Source organism: Pinus tabuliformis, chromosome X, assembly GCF_031772625.1.
Source record: "Pinus tabuliformis cultivar Carrire ecotype Pingquan chromosome X, CPIR1, whole genome shotgun sequence".
Classification (NCBI taxonomy): Eukaryota; Viridiplantae; Streptophyta; class Pinopsida; order Pinales; family Pinaceae; genus Pinus; species Pinus tabuliformis.
Window position 1 is genome coordinate 1,328,244,325 of NC_142308.1, and position 14,384 is coordinate 1,328,258,708.

Here is a 14,384-nt window from a genome sequence, read left to right on the forward strand (position 1 = left end):
ATGTTTAGGTACTCTACTCCTAGACCAAAAGTATGGCTGTTGTAAGTCAGGGTTTTACTAGTTGTCAATGATAGGGCGCATGATGTCATATAACAGCCAAGGAAAAGGCCTTTCAAAGATACTCAATAAAAGGGGAGCAGTGTCTTCTAATAGACATTAGGCTTATGGTTTATTGATGAAATTTTATGGCTGAAAAGTATGTATAAACAGTAAAAAGGGATGACTTCAGCCCTAAAGGAGGAGGCTTAACCATGTAAGGTCTAGTTCTTCCTAGTGCAAGGCCTTCTAATAGACACTAGGATTAGGGTTTATTGATGAAAGTTTATGGCTGAAAAGTATGTATAAAAGGGATGATGTCAGCCCTAAAAGAGGAGGTTTACTGTTTGACCATGTAAAGTCTAGTTCTGCCTAGTGCAAGACCCCACTACGCAGAACCAGACCTTTGTTGGTTGATGTAGCTTGGATGGGTATTCTAGCCTTAGGTGGTGTCAGTGAGGCTAGGAACACCAGAGCAGAAAATAACTCCAAGCCCAAGTTATTCTTTTGAATGAAAATGTCTTAACTAAATTAATTAATCAGTTTTAATTATTTTCTAAGTTTTAGCTTAGGAAAATGGATTAATTAATTAGTAATAATCGATACATGGTCGGTTTTCCTCTAGAGATTTCTAGTAAAGTTTTGAAGTGATCTTAGCTGTCAATTAGATAATTTCAGATTTAGATCTTGGCTGTTGATTTTTCAACGAAAGCTTATAAAGGAAATCGATGGGCAGCCTTGGAGATCATGATGATGATCATTAGGATTTGGCACCAACGAGAGTTTCAGTAGCAATTGAAGCAGTGAATACTTCCGAAGTTTCTTTCATCAATATTCTTCCAGTTTATGAGATCCGGAGGAGGTTTTTCCCAACATTTTTTCTCCAGACATGGAGGCCGAGTTATTGAGGTCGTGAGGGTTCTAGGAGAGGCCAAATTTCTCTGAGATAGGGCAAGATTCCTTGGGGAGGCTGAGATTGCCAGGAGGAGGTTGTACAGATTGCTAGGAGGGTAGTACGAGATTTAAGTAGAGCCGAGAGGCTAATTCCGCTCTGGTCGTGAGCATCAGAGAGTTGGAAGAGTTGAACGTGTCAGGTCGTGTTAGGTTGCAATGGGAGGCCATGGGCCTTCCAGTGGTCAGATCGACTTGTGGAGGTGAAGAAATATTTTGTTGGAGCTTTGCTGAGATTTGGAAAAGCAGTATTGTAATATTCATCAATCGCAGAATTTGTTGAAGATTAATAAAACTCTCTGATCTAAAGAACTAGTTTTCCCTTTGGGGTTTTTCCAGGGACGTTTTGTTCGAAAATATTGTGTCCATTTTGTGATTGGTTTTCTATTGAAGTTTCCGCAATTTATTTTTGTGAATATTGCAACCATGTTTTTATTCAGTATTTGCAGCGAAATAAATTTGCTCATAATTAAATACATTGGATAATTACTAGTTCATCGCAATAAATGATATTTTATCGATTTTTCACATGGTATTAGAGCAGATTTGAAGCGCAGAGGTTTACAGAGTAGATCAACACAGGGGTTTGGAAGAGGAAGCCAAGCGTTTAATACCTAGATCGATTTCGTCAGTTTATTCCAGATTTACTTGGAGGAATTTTACAAGTGTTATTTTCTGCAAGGAGGAGGCCAAATTAACCAGTGCAAATTTGCAGTTTACCGAGACGTGCTGTTGAAGACAATTTTGTTTTCTAGTTTCCAGATCAATTTTCTGTAGGCAGTGCGAGTGGGTTTCTCTAGTTGCTTTTGTAGAGAAATTTGTCAGAGTGATTTCCTAGAGGCAATGCAAGTTTTTAGGAGGCTAGTGTGCAGTTCCAATGGGCAGTGCGAGTTCACAGAGGAAGTGCGAATGCAACTGAGATCACTTGCAGAGAGAGACCGTGAGGTTTTCTAGATAATTTTGTTAGCTGGTAGAAGAGATTATTTTTATTTTCTCTCGAGGGCTTCAGTAATGGCTTCAGCAAGATTGAGGGATCAAGACAGGTTGGATGGCACATCTAACTTTTGTGTCTATAGAATTTGGTGCCTTCTTATTTTAGAGGAGCATGGGTTGGAGGAATTTGCTACAACACATATTACTATGCCAATAGATCCTATCATGTTCCATGAGTACCAGAAAGATGATGACAAGGCTAGGCATATTATTCTAGATGGGGTCAAGGACCACATAGTTCTACATTTAGCAGAAGAAGATACAACCAAGAAGATGTGGGATGCCATCAACAAACTTTTCCAGATAAAAAATGAATTAGAAAATGATCCTTGGAGAGAAGCTCAAAAGCACCAGGCATTATAAGGGAGAGAACGTTGTCAGTTATCTCACCCGCTTCAGGACAATCAGAGATGAGCTAACAACCACTGGAGAGAAGGTCGAGGATGAAAAGCTTATGAGAACAACCTTAAATGGGTTTCAGAAGTAGTGGAATGTTTTCATGCAAGTGGTTAGTGGAAGATTTGGTTTTCCTACTTGGGAACTTTTGTGGAACGACTTAACACAAGAGGAGCTTCGATTGTGCCTTGTGAAAGGCAATGATGGTACTAGCAACAGTTTCAAGCATAAGGGAGATGGCAACAAGAATGTTGCTGTTGTGAGCAAGGGCGAAGTGAAGAAGAGATCCAATAAAGGTCCCAACTCCAAGGAGGAAAAGAAGAAAGATATGTTCGAAGATCAAGTGCTATGGCTGTCACGAGTTTGACCATTACCACAACAATTGCCCACACAAGAAGAAATGTGACAAGGAGGGTGAGAAACAGACAATGACAGTCGCAGATGAGCTTTCGAGACAGATAGATGATGAGCTTGCACTCATCGCTTGCAACAATAGTCCAAGAGAGTTGTGGCATAGTTGAATGGGCCATTGGGTACTCAAGGTGACAGATGTTGTAGATGTGAGCATGGAGCACGATGGTGTCGAATGTAGAACACCTTCCTCGCTAAGAGGGAGTGTTGGTTGATGTAGCTTAGACAGGTGTTCTAGCCTTAGGTGGTGTCAATGAGGCTAGGAACATGAGAAAAAATAAATCCAAGCCCAAGTTATTCTTTTGAATATAAATTTCTCAATTAAATTTCTTAATTTGTTTTAATTATTTACCTAAGTTTTAACTTAGGGGAATAGATTAATTAATTAGTAATACTTGAGACATGGTCAATTTTCTTGTAGAGACTTCAAGTAGAGTTTCTAAGTGATCTTAGGCATCGATAAGAGCATTTCAGATCTAGAAGGCCTTTGACTTCTCAACGAGAGATTATAAAGAAAATCTATGGGCTGCCTTCGAGATCATGATAATGATCATTAGGATTTGGCACCAGAGATAGTTTCAACAACAGTTGAAGCAATGAATATTTCCAGAGTTTTCTTTCATCAATACTCTTCTAGTTTTTGAGATCTGGAGGAGGAATTATCCTAGCGTTTTTTTGTAGACAGGGAGGTCGAGCTATTGAGGTTGTGGTTGTAGGAGAGGCCAAGTTTCTCTGGGAGAGGCCGAGATTCCTTGTGGAGGCCGAGATTGCCAACGGGAAGCTATACATGTGCGAGTTTGTTGGAGAACCTAGGGGTTCCTCAGTCCAGAATTTGCAGAGATATTGTTTGGGGTTTGGTTGGCTTATCTCTTGGAAGGTTTGGTCTTGGGTCAAGGTCTTGGAAGTCTTCATTGAATTGATTCTATAAGAAAATATTTTTGTGGGTTTTCCTCTTGTGGCTAGTAGCATACATTTGGTGTTCTTTTGTTTGCATTGTGATCTTCTTATTGGAATTTGTCTTGATGATGAACATAACTAAATAATGATGAAAATGTCCTAATATAAATCACAAGAAAATGTCAAGGATTAAAGAGAAATCAAGTTAATAAATACTCTAACTCTCTGCCCTAGATTTCTTAACAAAAATGACCACTAAAAACTAGTCTAGTGCCTTCTCTCAATTGGGTAATGGAGTGAATGACAGTGAGATCAAAGATAGAGGAAATAGGATGAAGAGGGTGGAGGATTAAAAGACATATCTTATGTAAGTTTTTGTAGAATCGAAGGTGTTCTAGTCTCGAAACTTTGTGGAGAGGCTAAAACACATGAGTTCTCCAGAACCCATAAATTGTTTTTGGAAATTCCAAGTTCCAACTAGTGATGGCTCAATTAGATTATTAGCCGATTTTTAAATATTTCCTAAGTCTAAACTTAGGGAATATGGTTAATTAATTAGTATTAATTGAGATAAGGTGAGAATTCTCTAGAAACTCACATGGATTGACAAGGGATTAATCTGAGCCCTTGATTAAGTTCTGATATTGGCTGTTGGTGCTCCAACAGAGGATTATAAGAAGAAGTCGATGGGTAGATGGAGAAGATACTTGTGGGGTTCGATTTCTTTGGCAGTTCGATTTCCAGAGAGCAACAACAGTTGCCGGAAAGCTAGAGAAGGACCAAAAACAGTGGGGCAAAGACAGTGAGGCTGGAGGAAGTTTTCTGTATCCAACGAGTGCATTTGCAGAGAGACTGAAATTTCTACAAGAAGCTGCATAGAGGCAGCGCAAAAGCTTCATTGGGCAGTTCGATTTGTTGAGGAAGGAAGACGTTTTCAGTTTCAGTGGTCAGGCAGAGGTTCCAAAGTGTCGAAGAAGTGTTTTCCCGGCTAGCAACAGGCAAGACGACTTGATTAGCAGACGATTTGTGCAACATGTGTGGCAAGCAGCTTCAACTTAACACAAAGCCTGCACAAGCCCAGTTGGACAACTTGCTTTTTAGTAGCAGTCAAGTGTCGGGATTGCTCAGAGTGAGGGTAATTTCCCTCAAGATATTTTTGCCAGTATTTTCTCTGCAAGATTGCCAGTTTTCAGCATCCAGATTGTACTAAGAATTTCTCAATACTGCATAATAGTAAAAACCCTCAGCTGCTGCTCTGGTTTTCCCAAGTTGGGTTTTTCTGGGGACATGTGTCCAAAAGTAACAGTGTCATATTTTTATGTGTGTGCTAGATTTTCTTAGTTTCCAACGGTATTTTTCTTCTCGAGTTTATTAGTGAAAATCATAGTGTGAATTATTTGATATTTGCCGTAGCAGATAAATTGTTAAATAATTAACAATTAGGAAAGTAATTTCTAGTTTCCGTGATAGAAGAAGTTTTCACATGGTATCAGAGTGTGAGTGATTAGTCGGGAAGCTCAAAAGCGGAGAAGGGAATTTCGCTGTTTAGAGGGAACAAGTCGAAATTCTCAGAAGCTACGCAGTACCTTGACAGACAGATCGAATTGCTGGGCAAGGGTTCGATTTTTAGTTGTTGGTTGGCAAAAAAATCGATTTGCCTAGAATAGTGATTTCGATAGTCAAAGGGAGCAACAACAACTTAGATTTTTCACTGAGCAGATTTTTGGTTAGACATAGAGGGTTTTGCAGCATCAGAATCAATGTTGGGAGGAAGAGAAAAACACGCACAACAGACGAAATTTTTTTCTCAGGGGACTTCGATTTTCAAAAGTTAGATTTTCCGTTAGTGGATTAGTAATAGTTGAGTGCAACTTTCCTCACTCTAGAAGGGAGTGCGTATAGCAGAACCAACAACCAAGCAGAGGGAAATAGGGAGTTTTCGACAGATTTAGAGATGGCCACAACATGGCTTTAGAGATCAGGACAAGTTGGAGGGAGCCTCCAACTATGTCATCTAGAAGGCTAGGTTGTCCTTCCTTCTAAATGAACATGGCTTGAAGACGTATGCAGAAAATGTGGTATCAGTTCCCCAAGACCCTGATTAGCTGAAGGAGTACAAGAAAAAATGGATAAGGCAAAGAGGATGATTTTGGATGGTGTTCGAGATCATTTGTTCTCACATGTGGTAGACAAGGGAATGAACAGGGAGATGTGGATGCTCTTTTTGAACTATTTCAAAGTTCTTCTGAGTAGCGAAAGATGTTTCTACAGGAAAAGCTGAGGAACACCAGAATGCAGAAGGGCGAGAAAATAGATGCCTTTCTCACTCAGATTCAAGAGGTCCGAGATGAGCTATCAGCGGTTGGGGAGGCACCCCAACCCAAAAAGATTGTAAGATTGACATTGAATAGTGTCTCATAAGATTGGCATGTATTTGTCTAGAGTATCTTGGGAAGAGATACCTTGTCAAAGTGGGATAGGATGTGGTCCGATCTACAATAGGAGTTGAGGAGGGATTTGTTAAATAGTACCATCAACGACAATAGCAATAAGGGACCGAAGAGTGAGGAGGAGAATGTTGACCTAACATCTAAGGGTCCCAGTTAGGGGCAGGGGGAGCAGAAGAAGAAGAAGGACCTGTCAAAGGTCTAGTGCTTCAGGTGTGGTAAGTTCAGTCACTACAACACGCAGTGTCCTCACAGGAAGAAGGACAAGCGGGAGAAGCAAGACTAGGCAGTAGCATTCGCTGAGATTGACAAGCTGTCCTCCAGGCTGGAGGAAGAGTTTTCCATGTTTGCAGCGATACCTCCAGGAGAGAGGTGGGGTGACTTGGAGCTGTAATCCCAAAGAATGCAAAGATAGGGTAGGGTCCCTTGCGGTGTCCTCCTCATGGATCATTACCTTGCTACGAGGGCCCACAGTATTCAGTAGCAGGATGGATCAATGTTAGAGATGCAGTCAGATTTCAGACAGTTGCAGACTAGTAGCGGTCAAGTGTTGGGGAGCACAATGCAGAGTCAGCAGCAACGCAAATTCCTTGGTGGAGAGTGCAGTGGCTAGTAGCAGTCAAATGCTTAGGAGACATATGCATCATGCTGAACACAATTGATTCAGTATTTCAGATGCTTCTCAGTTGCAGTTGTAGAAACAACAAATGAGAGGGAGTTGCAGTGTAGATGCAGAGTTTGTAACAATATAGTAGTGTCAGCAACAACATAGATGCAACATCGAAGTTGTGTAGTGGTTGATGGATAGTGACTGAGGAAACAACGCAGTGACTAAGGGAACAATGCAGTGACTGAGGAAGCAACACTCTGACTAAGGGAGCAACATTGTGACTGAGGGAGCAACGCAGTCATTTCCAACAGAGTTTTCTGTTAAACATCGGCAATGTGAGAAAGGGTGGTACAAAACAGGGTGTTGTGACAGGATGTGTAGCACTAGAGAGAGAGAACACCTTCCTCACTAAGAGGGAGTGTTAGTTTTTGTAGCATCAAAGGTGTTCTAGTCTCAAAACTTTGTGGAGAGGCTAAAACACATAAGTTCTCCATAACGCAGAAATCTTTTTTGGAAACTCCACCTAGAGATGTCTCAATTAGATTATTAGTTGATTTTTAATTATTTCCTAAGTCTAAACTTAGAGAATATGGTTAATTAATCAATATTAATTGAGATAAGGTGAGAATTCTCTAGAAACTAACATGGATCGACAGGGAATTAATCTGGGCCTTTGATTAAGTTCTAATCTTGGCCGTTGGTGCTCCAACAGAGGATTATAAGAAGAAGTCGATGGGTAGATGGAGAAGATACTTGTGGGGTTCAATTTCTTTGGTAGTTCGATTTCCAAAGAGCAACAATAGTTTCCAGAAAGGCTGAGAAGGATGCAGAAATAGTGAGGGGCAGAGAGAGTGATGCTGGAGGAAGTTTTCCAGATCCAGCAAGTGCTTTTGCAGAGAGGTCGAAATTTTTGTAGGAAGCTGCGCAGAAGCTTCATTGGGCAGAAGCTTAATTGGGCAGTTTGATTTGCTGAGGAAGGAAGACGTTTTCAGTTCCAGAGGCCGGGCAGAGGTTCCAGAGCACCGGAGAAGCGTTTTCCCAGTCAACAGCGGGCAAGACGATTTGATTAGCAAATGATTTGGGTAGAACATGTGGCAGGCAGCTTTAGCTTGACACAGAGCTTGAGCAAGCCCAGTTGGACGACTCGCATTTTAGTAACAAGCAAGTGTCGAGATTGCTTGGAGTGAGGGTAATTTCCCTCAAGATATTTTTGCTAGTATTTTCTCTACAAGATTGCTAGTTTTTGACATCCAGATTGTACTCATAATTTCTCACTGCTGCATAATAATAAAAACCCTCAACTACTGCATCAATTTTTCCAAGTTGGGTTTTTTTGGGGACATCTGTCCAAAAATAACTGTGTCATATTTTTATGTGTATGTGCTAGATTTTCTCAGTTTTCAGTGCTATTTTTCTTCTGCAGTTCATTGGTGAAAATCACAGTGTGAATTATTTGATATTTGCCATAGCAGATAAATTGTTAAATAAATTAACAATTAGGAAAATAATTTCCAGTTGCTGTGATAGATGAATTTTTCACATCATAGAAACCTAATCGACTTTCTTCAAGTGGATATTTAAGATCAAAGGAGGCATACACAAAGTTCCTTTGCTGGATTCTTGAAAGACTAATTTTGAAAAGCATAAAGAAATGAGATTTGATAAAAGATATTGCACTTTTTAATATGGCACAAAGAAACTCTAATTCCATAAATGGAAGAAAATTAGCAATAAACTTACACCATTCCATCAAGAACCACTTCATCAATCCAAGAGAAGTCTCTTTATTCAAAAATATCCCTCCCAAGGCAATTCGCTCCACAAAGATCACATTGCATCCAAGAGAAATAAAGAAGAGAGCTAGTGTGCACTTCTTGAGGGAGAGAGAGGTGTTGTGAATGTGTGATGATATAAATGAAAGTGACTCCCCTCTATTTATATGAGGGTACCCAAGTCACTTTTCATATATTTACAAGTAAAAGTCCTAAAAAATTTGCTTGAGCGTTCAATTAGGCCTAAAGGTCACAAGCCAAACTTAAGATCATCTCAAAACATAAGAAATACGTCAAACTTTCCCACACGTATGAGAGTAAAAGCTCTCCATGATGAACTCCTCACTTCAAGAAATCACTAAAGTGCATGGGTATATTTCCAAATAGCTCCTCCACCACAATGCCATCTCCAAGAAGGCTCATGTTACTCTTTTAGAGAACATGGGGGTAATGTGGCATGCTTTGAGACAAATGTTGACATCTAGTTATAACGTGCTAGCCCTTCCAAGTCATCTCAGTTATCATCAACCTCATTTGGGCTCTAGAAGTAAGAAACATCCATCAAACAGGGTCAAGGCCAGCCTAGGGGTATCTTGGGTCCATTTGGGTACATCATCAAACAATCTAATGCCTTGGCTTCTTGGTAAAATGTTTCAGCATCTAGAGGTGTAGCAAGGGGCATACAACCATGTGGAGTCTCATCAAAGCCCAACATCCATCTCATGAGGGCAATGTTGGGGCTACAAGGTCATGTTTGCTCTCAACAATGGGCAAAAGATTCTTTGAGAGGTGTTGGATAAGTGTCAAGTCTTCCTTCCATGTATCTCTGCTGCATGAGTGATTAACCACCTGAAACATACCCTTAAGATTAATTGAGATCAACATCATTAGGGACAAAAACCATTAAAGTGTCATTATAAGCTATATTCAATGTTAGGGGCATAAAAATAGTTCACACAAGCCTTGCCTTCCAATATCTTTCTAGGTCAGGATTTGTAAGCAAGTTACCACACTTATGTTAGGGATCCTGCATGACTATGCCTTCAAATATATTAGGTGTTTCAAGCCCTCAAGGGGAAGGACATGTCACAGATAGAGCCATCAATCTGTATATGCATGTGACAATGGCGGTGGTGAAATGGGCAAGACTTCAAGGAAGATGGTCATAGCCATGGTACCAACTAGAGGGGTCCATCATCTTTGAGTACTATGATAAGAACAAGGACCAATTGTGGAGGCATGTTTACCCCTTTCCTTGGCTTGCTTTATTCCACTCCTTTGGTGCGCCTTTTACATTAATGATTTATCTTTCTTTCTTGCATAACTTAGGAGATCAAGCTTGCTTTAAAGTTTATGCTTTTCCAATATCCCTTAAATATGTAGCAGTTTCTCGCTTATCAAGGTTGGGACATTCAAGAGTTTCTTTATGATGGAGCATGATATGATGAGGAACTAGGTGATGGCTAATGAGGGGAGTAGAGCTCATACTAGGGTTTTGTCTGTTGAAGAATGTGACTAGATTCGATCTTCATAATGATTTTTGTAATTGTGATATTGTATATTTTATATAAAAGAGAAAAATAATTTTATTTATTCAAGCATGGGTTTCATGCCCAAAGTCTAGGTCAAAGCATGTTCTTCGTGCTTCTAGGTCTTGTTGAGTCAGAGGAGAATTTTTCTCATGTATTATAGTCCCATTTGGACTCTTTGTAATGAAAGAAAATTATAATTTTGAGTCAAGAAATGTAATTTTGTCCTCCAAGCACAAGTCGACCCTGTTGGGGCACCTTTTTGATCTCCTAGATGACTATCTATAGGGCATACTTCATCCTCATTTGGAGAAAGTGACAAGCAAGATCGATCTATGCATAAGACAAGAAGAAAAGCAGAGGGAAGGCCTAGGAAAGAAGAGAAACTCAAGGAAGAAGAAGGAGACTTGATTGTTGACTTGTTTTGCTCACACGTGCGAGAAGGCTAGGGTTGTTACAACAATTGCAGGGCTGTAGATTGCAGGCTGAGTTGTAGACCTTAAGTTGCAGGACGATTTTTTTTTACTTGGTGCAGATTGACCATCTTTTGACTTGATGAACTTTGACTTGATTGAAGAAAGCTTTTGGAGGGCTGACTTTGTGCTTGGAGGAGGTCTCATTTTGATCTGACTCTATAAAAAGAGGATTGTTCGGGTTTTCCCCAATTGTGGGGTTTTGCCTTGGTGTGGAGCCTATATCTTGTGTTTTGTGATCTTCATGTTTTTGGTAATTGCTTGATGAAGAAGAAAAACATAATAATAAAATGGCAACATATATCACAAGTTATTATCAAGTAAGGAAAATCCATATTAATCTACAAATGCGTTGATTTTGAACATTGTCCACGTGTTTACTAAGTCCATAACATGCTTTGCATCTTTCTTTTCTTTAGTTGTCACTTCAGATACTTTTATTGTTCTTTCAACTGCATCAACCTCTTCCGGAAAATTTCTGGGCCCTGACTCATAGATGAGGATAAAAGGTGCTAGTCCCCGTGATAAATGACAACCAACCCAATGAATGGATGTGTTTAGTGAGGGAAACATGGAATGTGGTAAGTATGGATTACCTTGAGCACACTACTTCATTAAGTGTCCTATTAGTGCTCTTCCTAAAGGAAGGACCTCAGGGGAGGTCACGTTAGACTAGGGGCAGAGGATAACCTCCTAGGTGAAGCATGGGAACAAGGGAAAAATCAGGAGTGGTCGATCTTCTAGCTTGGCCTGTGATCCATACTAGTATGCCCAAAACATTAAATTAAAGCACATGATTACAAGAATGGTTAGTGTACCTTTTGACATATGACCCAGCTTCCATCAAGAAGTGTGTGAGATGGGAGAGCACACTGATCGAATCATAAGTGGAAAGCTTTGATGTAAAGCTATTTGTGGGCCATAATAGGGTTGCTGGTTGGTTGGCTATCAAATGAGGAGAAAAATTTTCTTCTATGTGTTAGCCACTTTTGGTGGGTAACATCTAGCTCCAACATAGGGACATGTGCTCACTGTAGAGCGCATGATCCATGTGCTCGAATGAAGAGTGCATGAGAATCCCAACAATCCATGTTTCTTGCAGACCTATTATCTGTACACTCATAACAACTTGTTGATCTCCAATTGATGGACTTCCATCGCTAAACTGATGGCCAGACAGAGGTCGTCAACAAGATGATCATGCATATCTTGTGCATGTGTAACTCCAAGCATCCACACAAATGGAATGAAAGTCTCCCTATGTTCGACACAACTACAATAGAACCCTCCATAGCTCAACTGGGAATAACCCTTTTCAAGTGGGCCTGGTATTTCAACCATTGGGTCCTATTGATGTAGCACTACCCCTTGCATCCACAAAGGGGAAATCTTCCCATGCTCACTCTGAGATTGACAAAGCCACCAAATTCATTGAACAAATTCAACACATTTGTCAACAGGTCCATGATACTTTACTAAAAGGCAATAATGAGTACAACCAGTGCCATGATCAACATCGAGTGCCACACAAATTTCATATGGGAGAAAAGGTTTGGTTGCATTTGGAGGAAAAGCGCCTTACAGGATCCTATCAGAAGCTTCGTCCACTTCGCTATGGACCTTACACCATCATGAAGGCTATGGGTGACAATGCTTTTGAGCTAAGTATTCTCCCCATTTCTTGGCTTACACCTAGTGTTCAATGTCGACATTTGAGCCATACTTTCACCAGTAGTGGACACAACAGAGATAGCAAGGTAGTTGACACTAACAGAGCTCAACCTCGATTGCATGGAAAAGGAAATCATTGATTAGATCATGGACACACATGTTAAGGGCACTTGCTAACAGAGGGTCCAACTTTATCGGGTTATCAAAGTGGGGTAGCTCCTGCACCAAGGTAAGTGGCTCACCCAGGGCAAAGTTCAACAAAAGTTTACCCATTTGATGGGAGCACTCAACCCAATGGAGACCATTACTTCCTAAAGGGGTAAGATTGATCCAGGTGGATATTAGTGGCCACCCACCAACTCCGCTGGCTCAAAGCATAGTTCTCCATCTTATTAATTTTTCCACAACTTTTTGGGTCTTGGACTTCTGGGGCTATTTTGAGGCCCTAAACAACGATTTTTTGATGTGGCGAGGGCCCAGGCACTGGTTGAAATGTACTTCTTGGCTAGACCTTCCCAACAAGCTATTGAGCATGCCAGAAATAGATTGTATGCAAAAGCTATGACCCCGGGAAGTTGACTTACCAATTAACTCCATTGGGGCCATAAACCCTTTGGTGTTTCATCTCCCAGGGTTAGGTTTTTGGATGTTTAGTGTTTTCTCATTGCGTCTTTATGTTTAAAAGGGCCTTTCAAACTCATTGTACTGTGCTTTAGTGAATGCGCGTAGCCGTTACATCTCTTCTCATAGATGAGCTACCACCATTTGAGCGAGTTTGTTTCATTTTGCATTTTTATAGTTTCAACACATTCCATTTATTAATAGAAGTCAAGTTTTACTATATCTCTGTATTTTTGTTATAATTATGTATTTCATTTCCTTCCCTTCATATATCCAGATCAACGATGTCGCAGGGCGCCGATACACCAATATAGTTAGCTCGCAAAGCCATCGAATAACCCATAAAACATATGGGGGTTGGGTAGTAAAAGATTAGTGGCTTTGAGAACGAGTTTTTTTCGAGGTCGAAGACAAAGAACGACGACTAATCAAGGACAATGTCATGGCTGTGATAGGAAGCTGCTACTGCCTAGGGATCAAGTTGGCGGCCTTGCTGGCCGACAACTACAAATCAGGTCAAGGTTGGGATGAGGGTGCAGAGGCGGTTGTGATAGGACTATAGGGAACATCAACCCCAAGTGTATTAGAAACCACTAGTCAACATCATGAGAGGCAGAACAACTGGACAAACAGGTAGTGGAGCTGGCCAGGGGTCCTCTCTCGCAGAACTAGGTGGCAAATAAGTACAAGCAATACTCGACTTTTTTTGAGAGGCAGAGGAGATCGAGAAGGTAGATAGGGTGCCAAAGCTAGTGTAGACTTTCTACAACCTGGTGATGGATAACAACGTGGTGGTTAGGCTGAGGGTATGAGAGACTGTACCAGTGAAAAGTAGATTTGGGTACCTAAAGGACTAGAAAAAAATTCTTCAGAAATTCTTGGACAAGGTCACTGTAGTAGGTCTTCGGTTTGAAGATAGGTTAGACAAAGCTTCAAACTTCCTACCTTGGAAGGCTAGGGTCACCTTGGTTGTCAAGGAAAACGATATTTGGGAGATTGTTGAGACCAAGATCTTGGAGCCCTCATATCCTCAAGAGAAGGCCATCCTAGCAAAGGAGATAAAGGAAGAGAGGGTATTCTTGGATGCCATGAAGGATTATTTGATGTCTCACATAATCGATAAGCAGACAACCAAGGGGTTGTTTGAAGCCTTGGTTGGATTATACCAATGAAAGACAATAAATAGGAAGATGATATTAAAAGATATGCTGTAGACTACGCAGATGACCGAATTTGACTCAATGATGAGTTATCTTATGAAGATCGTGCAAATTCTTGTTCAACTTGCAACATGTTATCATTTGCCGTTTACACTTACCTACAAGTTAGTGAGAAAAGCCTTCAACCCCACAAGGTATGGTTGGTGGCAGGGAACTCAAAGAAGGGGTTGCCACCCTAATCCCGACTCTCTCCCAGGTTAGCTAAGGGCGCTGGTCCCTAATGAAAAGTTAAGTTAAAAGATGTGAGTTTCTAGGAGAGTGTTATAGTGAAAATGGATTACTTTTAAGGATTTATGAGGAAATATGATGTGAGCAACTTCAAATAACAATGCCAATCATTAACATGAGAAAAACCAT

At 40.6% G+C, this 14,384-nt stretch overlaps 1 protein-coding gene across 1 annotated transcript in view; it reads left to right on the forward strand.

The window, feature by feature from the left end:
• The window catches only part of LOC149144988 (ribose-phosphate pyrophosphokinase 1-like), a 150,464-nt gene that overhangs the window by 64,955 nt on the left and 71,125 nt on the right, over positions 1-14,384 (forward strand). The gene's annotated exons all lie outside the window — the stretch shown is intronic.